Source organism: Fringilla coelebs (genome assembly GCF_963513975.1).
Source record: "Fringilla coelebs genome assembly, chromosome: 36".
NCBI classification, from domain to species: Eukaryota; Metazoa; Chordata; class Aves; order Passeriformes; family Fringillidae; genus Fringilla; species Fringilla coelebs.
In genome coordinates this window covers 752,553-761,595 of record NC_140062.1, presented here as the reverse complement: position 1 = coordinate 761,595, position 9,043 = coordinate 752,553, and positions in this window count along the sequence as shown.

Genomic DNA, 9,043 nt, shown 5'->3' with positions numbered 1-9,043 from the left:
ATTTTCCAATTTTTACCTCACATTTTCCATCATTTTTCTTCTCTCCATTTTCTCCGCTCACACTTCCTGCCATTTTCCCCTCACATTTCCACCCATTTTCCCTTTATATTTCCCTTTTTTTGCCTCACCTTTTCTGTTTCTTTCCCCCTCATGTTCCCCCCCATTTTCTCCCCTCATGTTTCCCTTTTTTCCCCTCACATTTTTTAATTTTTTACCTCACATTTCCCTCCATTTTCTCCCCTCACATTTCCCGCCATTTCCCCCTCACATTTCCCACCCAATTTCCCTTTATATTTCCCTTTTTTTGCCTCACCTTTTCTGTTCCTTTCCCCCTCATGTTCCCCCCCATTTTCTCCCCTCATGTTTCCATTTGCCCCCTCCCATTTTCCAGTTTTCCCCCTCACATTTCCCGCCATTTTCCCCCTCACATTTCCCGCCATTTTCTCCCCTCACATTTCCCGCCATTTTCTCCCCTCACATTTCCTGCCATTTTCTCCTCTCCCATTTCCCACTCTTTTTCCCTTATCTTTCCCATTTTTTACCTCACCTTTTCTACCCCATCCCCCTCGTGTTTCCCTCCATTTTCTCCCCTCACATTTCCCTCCATTTTCTCCCATTTCCCACCATTTTTTCCCCTCATGTTTCCCCCTTTTCCCCTCACATTTTCCAATTTTTACCTCACATTTCCCACCATTTTTCTTCTCTCCATTTTCTCCCCTCACATTTCCCGCCATTTTCTCCCCTCACCTTTCCCGCCATTTTCTCCCCTCACATTTCCCGCCATTTTCTCCCCTCACATTTCCCGCCATTTTCTCCCCTCACATTTCCTGCCATTTTCTCCTCTCCCATTTCCCACTCTTTTTCCCTTATCTTTCCCATTTTTTACCTCACCTTTTCTACCCCATCCCCCTCGTGTTTCCCTCCATTTTCTCCCCTCACATTTCCCTCCATTTTCTCCCATTTCCCACCATTTTTTCCCCTCATGTTTCCCCCTTTTCCCCTCACATTTTCCAATTTTTACCTCACATTTCCCACCATTTTTCTTCTCTCCATTTTCTCCCCTCACATTTCCCGCCATTTTCTCCCCTCACCTTTCCCGCCATTTTCTCCCCTCACATTTCCCGCCATTTTCTCCCCTCACATTTCCCGCCATTTTCTCCCCTCACATTTCCTGCCATTTTCTCCTCTCCCATTTCCCACTCTTTTTCCCTTATCTTTCCCATTTTTTACCTCACCTTTTCTACCCCATCCCCCTCGTGTTTCCCTCCATTTTCTCCCCTCACATTTCCCTCCATTTTCTCCCATTTCCCACCATTTTCTCCCCTCACGTTTCCCCCTTTTCCCCACACATTTTCCAGTTTTTACCTCACATTTCCCACCATTTTTCTTCTCTCCATTTTCTCCCCCTCACATTTCCCTCCATTTTCTCCCCTCACATTTCCCCCCATTTTTCCCCTCACATTTCCCACCATTTTCTCCCCTCACATTTCCTGCCATTTTCCCCTCACATTTCCCACCCAATTTCCCTTTATATTTCCCTTTTTTTGCCTCACCTTTTCTGTTCCTTTTCCCCCTCATGTTCCCCCCCATTTTCTCCCCTCACATTTCCCAGTTTTTACCTCACATTTCCCTCCATTTTTCCCCTCACATTTCCCGCCATTTTCTCCCCTCACATTTCCCGCCATTTTCTCCGTGTCCATCGCTGTCGCCGAGGATTACGTCATATTTCATACGTTTAAATGAGAATAATTTAAAATTTTTAATTTCTATAATATTTTTACACAATACTATATTTTATATCATAATTTAAAAATATTTTTTTAAAGCAAATTGGGTTAGGGTTAGGGTCACGGTTAGGGGCAGGGAATATTTGGAATATTAAAATGCAAAGAATTTGAATATTTAAATATGAATTTGGGTTAGGTTTATGTTTAGGGTTAGGGTTAGGGTTAGGTTTAGGGTTAGGTTTAGGGTTAGGGTTAGGGTTAGGGTTAGGGTTAGTGTTTAGGTTTGTGTCAATGAATATTTGAAATAATAAAATGAGAATAATTTGAATATTTAACAGGGAATTTAATTTTTAAAAGTGAACATTTCAAAGGGTTGGGTCTATGGGATAATTGGCATTTTAAAATGAGAATAATTTGAATATATAATTGTTAGGGTTGGAGTTTGGGTTTGGGTTTGTGTCAGTGAATATTTGAAATAATAAAATGAGGATTTTTTGTATATTTAACAGGGAATTTATTCTTTAAATCCAAATATTTCAAAGGGTTTGTGCCAGGGGATAATTGCAATTTTACAATGAGACCAATTTGAATATATAATTGTTAGGGTTGGGTTTTGGGTTTGGGTTTGGGTTCGAGTCAGCGAATATTTGAAATAATAAAATGAGAATAATTTGAATATTCAACAGGGAATTTAATTTTTAAATGTGAATATTTCAAAGGGTTTGTGCCTGGGGATAATTGCAATTTTACAATGAGACCAATTTGAATATATAATTGTTTTGGGTTTGGGTTTGGGTTCGGGTTCATGTCAATGAATATTTGAAATAATAAAATGAGAATAATTTGAATATTCAACAGGGAATTTAATTTTTAAATGTGAACATTTCAAAGGGTTTGTGCCAGAGGATAATTGCAATTTTACAATGAGACCAATTTGAATATATAATTGTTAGGGTCGGGTTTTGGGTTTTGGATTTGGGTCATCATCAGTGTCAGGGTTAGGGTATAATTGTAATATTATAATAGGTTAAATTTTAATATTTAAATTCTAATTTGCATTTGGATAAGGATTAGGGTTAGGCTTAGAGTTAGTGTTTGTGTCAGTGAATATTTGAAATAATAAAATGAGAATAATTTGAATATTTAACAGGGAATTTAATTTTTAAATGTGAACATTTCAAAGGGTTTGGTCTAGGGGACAATTGCAATTTTACAACGAGAATAATTTGAATATGCAATTGTTAGTGTTGGGTTTGGGTTTGGGTTTGGGTTTGTGTCAGTGAATATCTGAAATTATAAAATGAGAATAATTTGAATATTCAACAGGGAATTTAATTTTTAAAGTGAACATTTCAAAGTGTTTGTGCCAGGGGGTAATTACAATTTTACAATGGGAATAATTTGAATATATAATTGTTAGGGTCGGGTTTTGGGTTTGGATTTGGGTTTGGGTCATCATCACGGGTCAGGGTTAGGGTATAATTGTAATATTATAATAGGTTAAATTTTAATATTTAAATTCTAATTTCCATTTTGATAAGGATTAGGGTTAGGCTTAGGGTTAGTGTTTGGGTTTGTGTCAGTGAATATTTGAAATAATAAAATGAGAATAATTTGAATATTCAACAGGGAATTTAATTTTTAGATGTGAACTTTTCAAAGGGTTTGTGCCAGGGGATAATTGCAATTTTACAATGAGACCAATTTGAATATATAATTGTTAGGGTCGGGTTTTGGGTTTGGGTTCGAGTCAGTGAATATTTGAAATAATAAATTGAGAATTATTTGTATATTTAACAGGGAATTTATTCTTTAAATCCAAATATTTCAAAGGGTTTGTCCCAGGGCGTAATTTCTATTTTACAATGGGAATAATTTGAATATATGAATGTTAGGGTTGGGTTTTGGTTTTGGGTTTGGGTTCGAGTCAGCGAATATTTGAAATAATAAAATGAGAATAATTTGAATATTCAACAGGGAATTTAATTTTTAAATGTGAACATTTCAAAGGGTTTGTGCCTGGGGATAATTGCAATTTTCAAATGAGAATAATTTGAATATATAATTGTTCGGGTTGGGTTTTGGGTTTGGGTTTGTGTCAGTGAATATTTGAAATAATAAAATGAGAATAATTTGAATATTCAACAGGGAATTTAATTTTTAAATGTGAACATTTCAAAGGGTTTGTGCCAGGGGACAATTGCAATTTTACAACGAGAATAATTTGAATATAGAACTGTAAATTTAATTTTTAAACACCACCATTCCTCCCCGGCGCTCTCAAGCCCTGACGGGGCGGATCCCCAGACCGTTCCCGCCGGATCCCGTCCGGAAGAACGGGAAGAGCTTCCCGGGAATTTTCAGGGGGACGGATCCCAGGATCTGCTGCTCCTCGGCGTCGAAGAACTGGAGGCGGCGCCGCTCCTGGTCCAGCAGCACCCCGAGCACGCGGCAGCGCCCGGAATCCCGCTCCAGCCGCCCGCCCCGCAGCCGGAATTCCCCCCGGGAATACGCCAGGGCTGGGGCGGCTCCCTCCGGGATGGAGGGGAGGGAATTGTCCCGCGGGGAATGCGGGATGGGATCGGGGATGGGATTTGGGATGGGATTTGGGGTGGAATTCAGGAGGGGATCTGGGATGGGATTTGGGATGGAATTCGGGATGGGATTCGGGATGGGATCTGGGATGGAATTCGGGATGGGATTTGGGATGGGATCCGGGATTGAACCCAGGATGGGATTTGGGATGGGATTTGGGATGGAATTCGGGATGGGATTCAGGATGGGATCTGGGATGGAATTCGGGATGGGATCTGGGGTGGGATCTGAGATGGGATCTGGGATGGGATTCGGGATGGAATTCCGCAGGGGATCCTGCAGGGAATTCAGGATGGGATCCGGGATGGGATCCGGGATGGAATTTGGGATGGAATTTGGGATGGAATTTGGGATGGAATCCCGCAGGGGATCCTGCAGGGAATTCAGGATGGGATCCGGGATGGGATCCGGGATGGAATTTGGGATGGAATTTGGGATGGAATCCCGCAGGGGATGCTGCAGACAATTCGGGATGGGATCCCGAACGGAATCTCGCAGGGAATCATCCCACAGGGAATCTGGGACGGGATCTGGGATGGGATTTGGGATGGGATCCCGCAGGGAATCCCGCAGGGAATCCCGGATGGAATCCCGGACCTCCTCCTGGAGCACGCCCAGCTCCCAATCGCTGCCTTCTCCCAGCTCCACTTCCCAGTAGTGCTTCCCACGGGAAAATCCCTCCCGAGCCACAGCCAGGGCCCCGGGGTGGGATCCGGGATCGGGGCTGAGGATTTGGGATCCGGGATCAGGGCTGAGGATTTGGGATCCGGGATCGGGTCGGAGGATCCGGGATCGGCCCCGGATCAGCAGGGCCGGGTGCGTGCAGAGCTCGTCCAACGTCAGCGAGACTGGGGGAGAGCGGGGGGAGCGTTTGATAGCGTTTGATAGGGTTTGATAGGGTTTGATAGGGGTTTGATAGGGGTTTGATAGGGTTTGATAGGGTTTGATAGGGGTTTGATAGGGGTTTGATAGGGTTTGATAGAGTTTGACAGAGTTTGATAGGGGTTTGATAGAGTTTGACAGAGTTTGATAGGTATTTGATAGGGTTTGATAGGGGTTTGATAGGGTTTGATAGGGGTTTGATAGGGGTTTGATAGGGGTTTGATAGGGTTTGATAGAGTTTGATAGGGGTTTGATAGGGTTTGATAGGGGTTTGATAGGGTTTGATAGGGGTTTGATAGGGGTTTGATAGGGGTTTGAGAGGGTTTGATAGGGTTTGATTTGGTTTGATAGGGTTTGATAGGGGTTTGATAGGGGTTTGATAGCGTTTGATAGGGGTTTGATAGGGTTTGATAGGGGTTTGATAGGGTTTGATAGGGGTTTGATAGGGGTTTGATAGCGTTTGATAGGGGTTTGATAGGGTTTGATAGGGTTTGATAGGGGTTTGATAGGGGTTTGATAGGGTTTGATAGGGTTTGATAGGGGTTTGATAGGGTTTGATAGGGGTTTGATAGGGTTTGATAGGGGTTTGATGGGGTTTGATAGGGATTTGATAGGGGTTTGATAGGGTTTGATAGGGTTTGATAGGGGTTTGATAGAGATTGACAGAGTTTGATAGGTATTTGATAGGGGTTTGATAGGGTTTGATAGGGTTTGATAGGGTTTGATAGGGGTTTGATAGGGTTTGATAGGGGTTTGATGGGGTTTGATAGGGGTTTGATAGGGGTTTGATAGGGTTTGATCGGGTTTGATAGGGGTTTGATAGGGTTTGATAGGGTTTGATAGGGTTTGATAGGGGTTTGATAGGGTTTGATAGGGGTTTGATAGGGGTTTGATAGGGGTTTGATAAGGATTGACAGAGTTTGATAGGGGTTTGATAGCATTTGATAGGGGTTTGAAAGGGTTTGATAGAGTTTGATAGAATTTGACAGAGTTTGATAGGGGTTTGATTTGGTTTGATAAGGTTTGATAGTGTTTGATAGGGTTTGATAGGGGTTTGATAGGGGTTTGATAAGGGTTTGATAGAGTTTGCTAAAGTTTGATAGTGTTTGATAGGGGTTTGATAGCGTTTGATAGAGTTTTATAGAGTTTGATAGGGGTTTGATAGCCTTTGATAGAGTTTTATAAGGGTTTGATAGGGTTTGATAGAGTTTGATTTGGTTTGATAGGGCTTGATAGGGTTTGATAGTGTGTGACAGTGTTTGATAGGGTTTGATAACATTTGATATCGTGGGATAGGGTTTGATATCATTTGAGATTGTTTGATATCACGTGATATCATTTGATATTGTTTGATATCAATCAATATCATTTGATATTGTTTGATATCACGTGATATAATTTGATATTGTTTGATATCAATTGATATCATAGGGTGATATCGTCTGATATCTCTTGGGAGGAGAAGGGAAAGGGAAATGGGGAAGGGGAAATGGGGAATGGGAATGGGAATGGGAATGGAAATGGGAATGGGAATGGGGAATGGGAATGGGGAATGGGAATGGGGAATGGGAATGGGAATGGGAATGGGGAATGGGAATGGGGAATGGGAATGGGAATGGGAATGGGGAATGGGAATGGGAATGGGAATGGGAATGGGAATGGGGAATGGGAATGGGAATGGGGAATGGGAATGGGGAATGGGAATGGGGAATGGGAATGGGGAATGGGAATGGGAATGGGAATGGGGAATGGGAATGGGAATGGGGAATGGGAATGGGAATGGGAATGGGGAATGGGAATGGGGAATGGGAATGGGGAATGGGAATGGGGAATGGGAATGGGGAATGGGAATGGGAATGGGAATGGGGAATGGGAATGGGAATGGGGAATGGGAATGGGAATGGGAATGGGGAATGGGAATGGGGAATGGGGAATGGGGAATGGGAATGGGAATGGGAATGGGGAATGGGAATGGGGAATGGGAATGGGGAATGGGGAATGGGGAATGGGAATGGGGAATGGGAATGGAAATGGGAATGGGAATGGGAATGGGAATGGGAATGGGAATGGGAATGGGAATGGGAATGGGAATGGGAATGGGAATGGGGAATGGGGAATGGGAATGGGAATGGGAATGGGGAATGGGGAATGGGAATGGGAATGGGGAATGGGAATGGGAATGGGGAATGGGAATGGGAATGGGAATGGGGAATGGGAATGGGGGATGGGAATGGGGAATGGGGAATGGGAATGGGAATGGGGAATGGGGAATGGGAATGGGAATGGGGAATGGGGAATGGGAATGGGAATGGGAATGGGAATGGGAATGGGAATGGGAATGGGGAATGGGAATGGGGAATGGGAATGGGAATGGGGAATGGGAATGGGAATGGGGAATGGGAATGGGGAATGGGAATGGGAATGGGAATGGGGATGGGGAATGGGGAATGGGGAATATGGGGAATGGGAATGGGAATGGGGAATGGGAATGGGGAATGGGAATGGGAATGGGAATGGGGAATGGGGAATGGGGAATGGGGAATGGGGAATATGGGGAATGGGAATGGGGATGGGAAAAGGAAAGGGAAAGGGAAATGGAAATAAAAATGAAAAGGGAAATGAGAAGAGCTGGGGAGGAGGAAAAAGGAAAAGGAAGAGAAACGGGAAGGGGAAGAGGAGGAAGAGGAGGAGGAGGAAGAGGAAGAGGAGAAGAAGGAAAAGGAAAAGGAGGAGGAAGAGGAGGAAGATGAGAGGAAGAGGAGGAAGATGAGGAAGAGGATCAGGAACAGGAAGGAGAAGAGGAGGAGGAAGAGGAGGATGACGAGGAGGAGGATGAGGACGATGAGGAAGAAGAGGAGGAAGAGGCGGATGAGGAGGAGGAGGAAGAGGAGGAAGAGGAGGAGGAAGAGAAAATAGAGGACGAGGAAGAGGAGGAAGAGGAAGAGGAGGAGGAGGAAGAGGAGAAGAAGGAAAAGGAAAAGGAAAAAGAAAAGGAAGAGGAGGAGGAAGAGCGGGGCCGGGGCCGGGGCCGGGGCCGGACTCACCCGCGTGGCTCTGAGCCCGTCGGAAATCTGCGGGAGAGCAGCGCTAATTAGGGCTAATTAGCGCTAATTAACGGCGATTAACGCTCCCTCCCGGCAGCTCATTTGCATACGGCCAGGGGGTGTGTCCAACTCACCCAGCCGGGCCTGGATCCGCCCTGGAATGGCGGGAAAGGATCATGAATTAATTAATTAATCATTAATTAGCCCCAGCTAATCACTCATTAATTAGTCAATGTCTAATAAGCCATTAATTAGTCACTGTCTAATGAATCATTAATTAGTCAATGTCGAATCAGTCATTAATTAGCCAATGTCTAATCACTCATTAATTAGTCAATGTCTAATCACTCATTAATTAGTCAATGTCTAATCACTCATTAATTGGTCCCTAGCTAATCAATCATTAATTAGTCCCTGTCTAATCAGTCATTAATTAGCCCCCAGCTAATCACTCATTAATTAGTCCCTGTCTAATGAATAATTAATTAGTCAATGTCTAATCACTCATTAATTAGCCCACTGCTAATCACTCATTAATTAGCCCCCAGTTAATCACTCGTTAATTAGCCCCCAGCTAATCAGTCATTAATTAGTCAATGTCAAATCACTCATTAATTAGCCCCCAGCTAATCACTCGTTAATTGGTCCTTGTCTAACCCTTCATTAATTAGTCCCCGGCTAATGAGTTGTTAATTAGCGCCTCACCCAGTCTCGCCTCCATCTCCAGTTTCTCTGCAAGGGAAAAATCAGAAATTGAGGAATTCTGGGAGATTAATTAATTAATTAATTAATTAA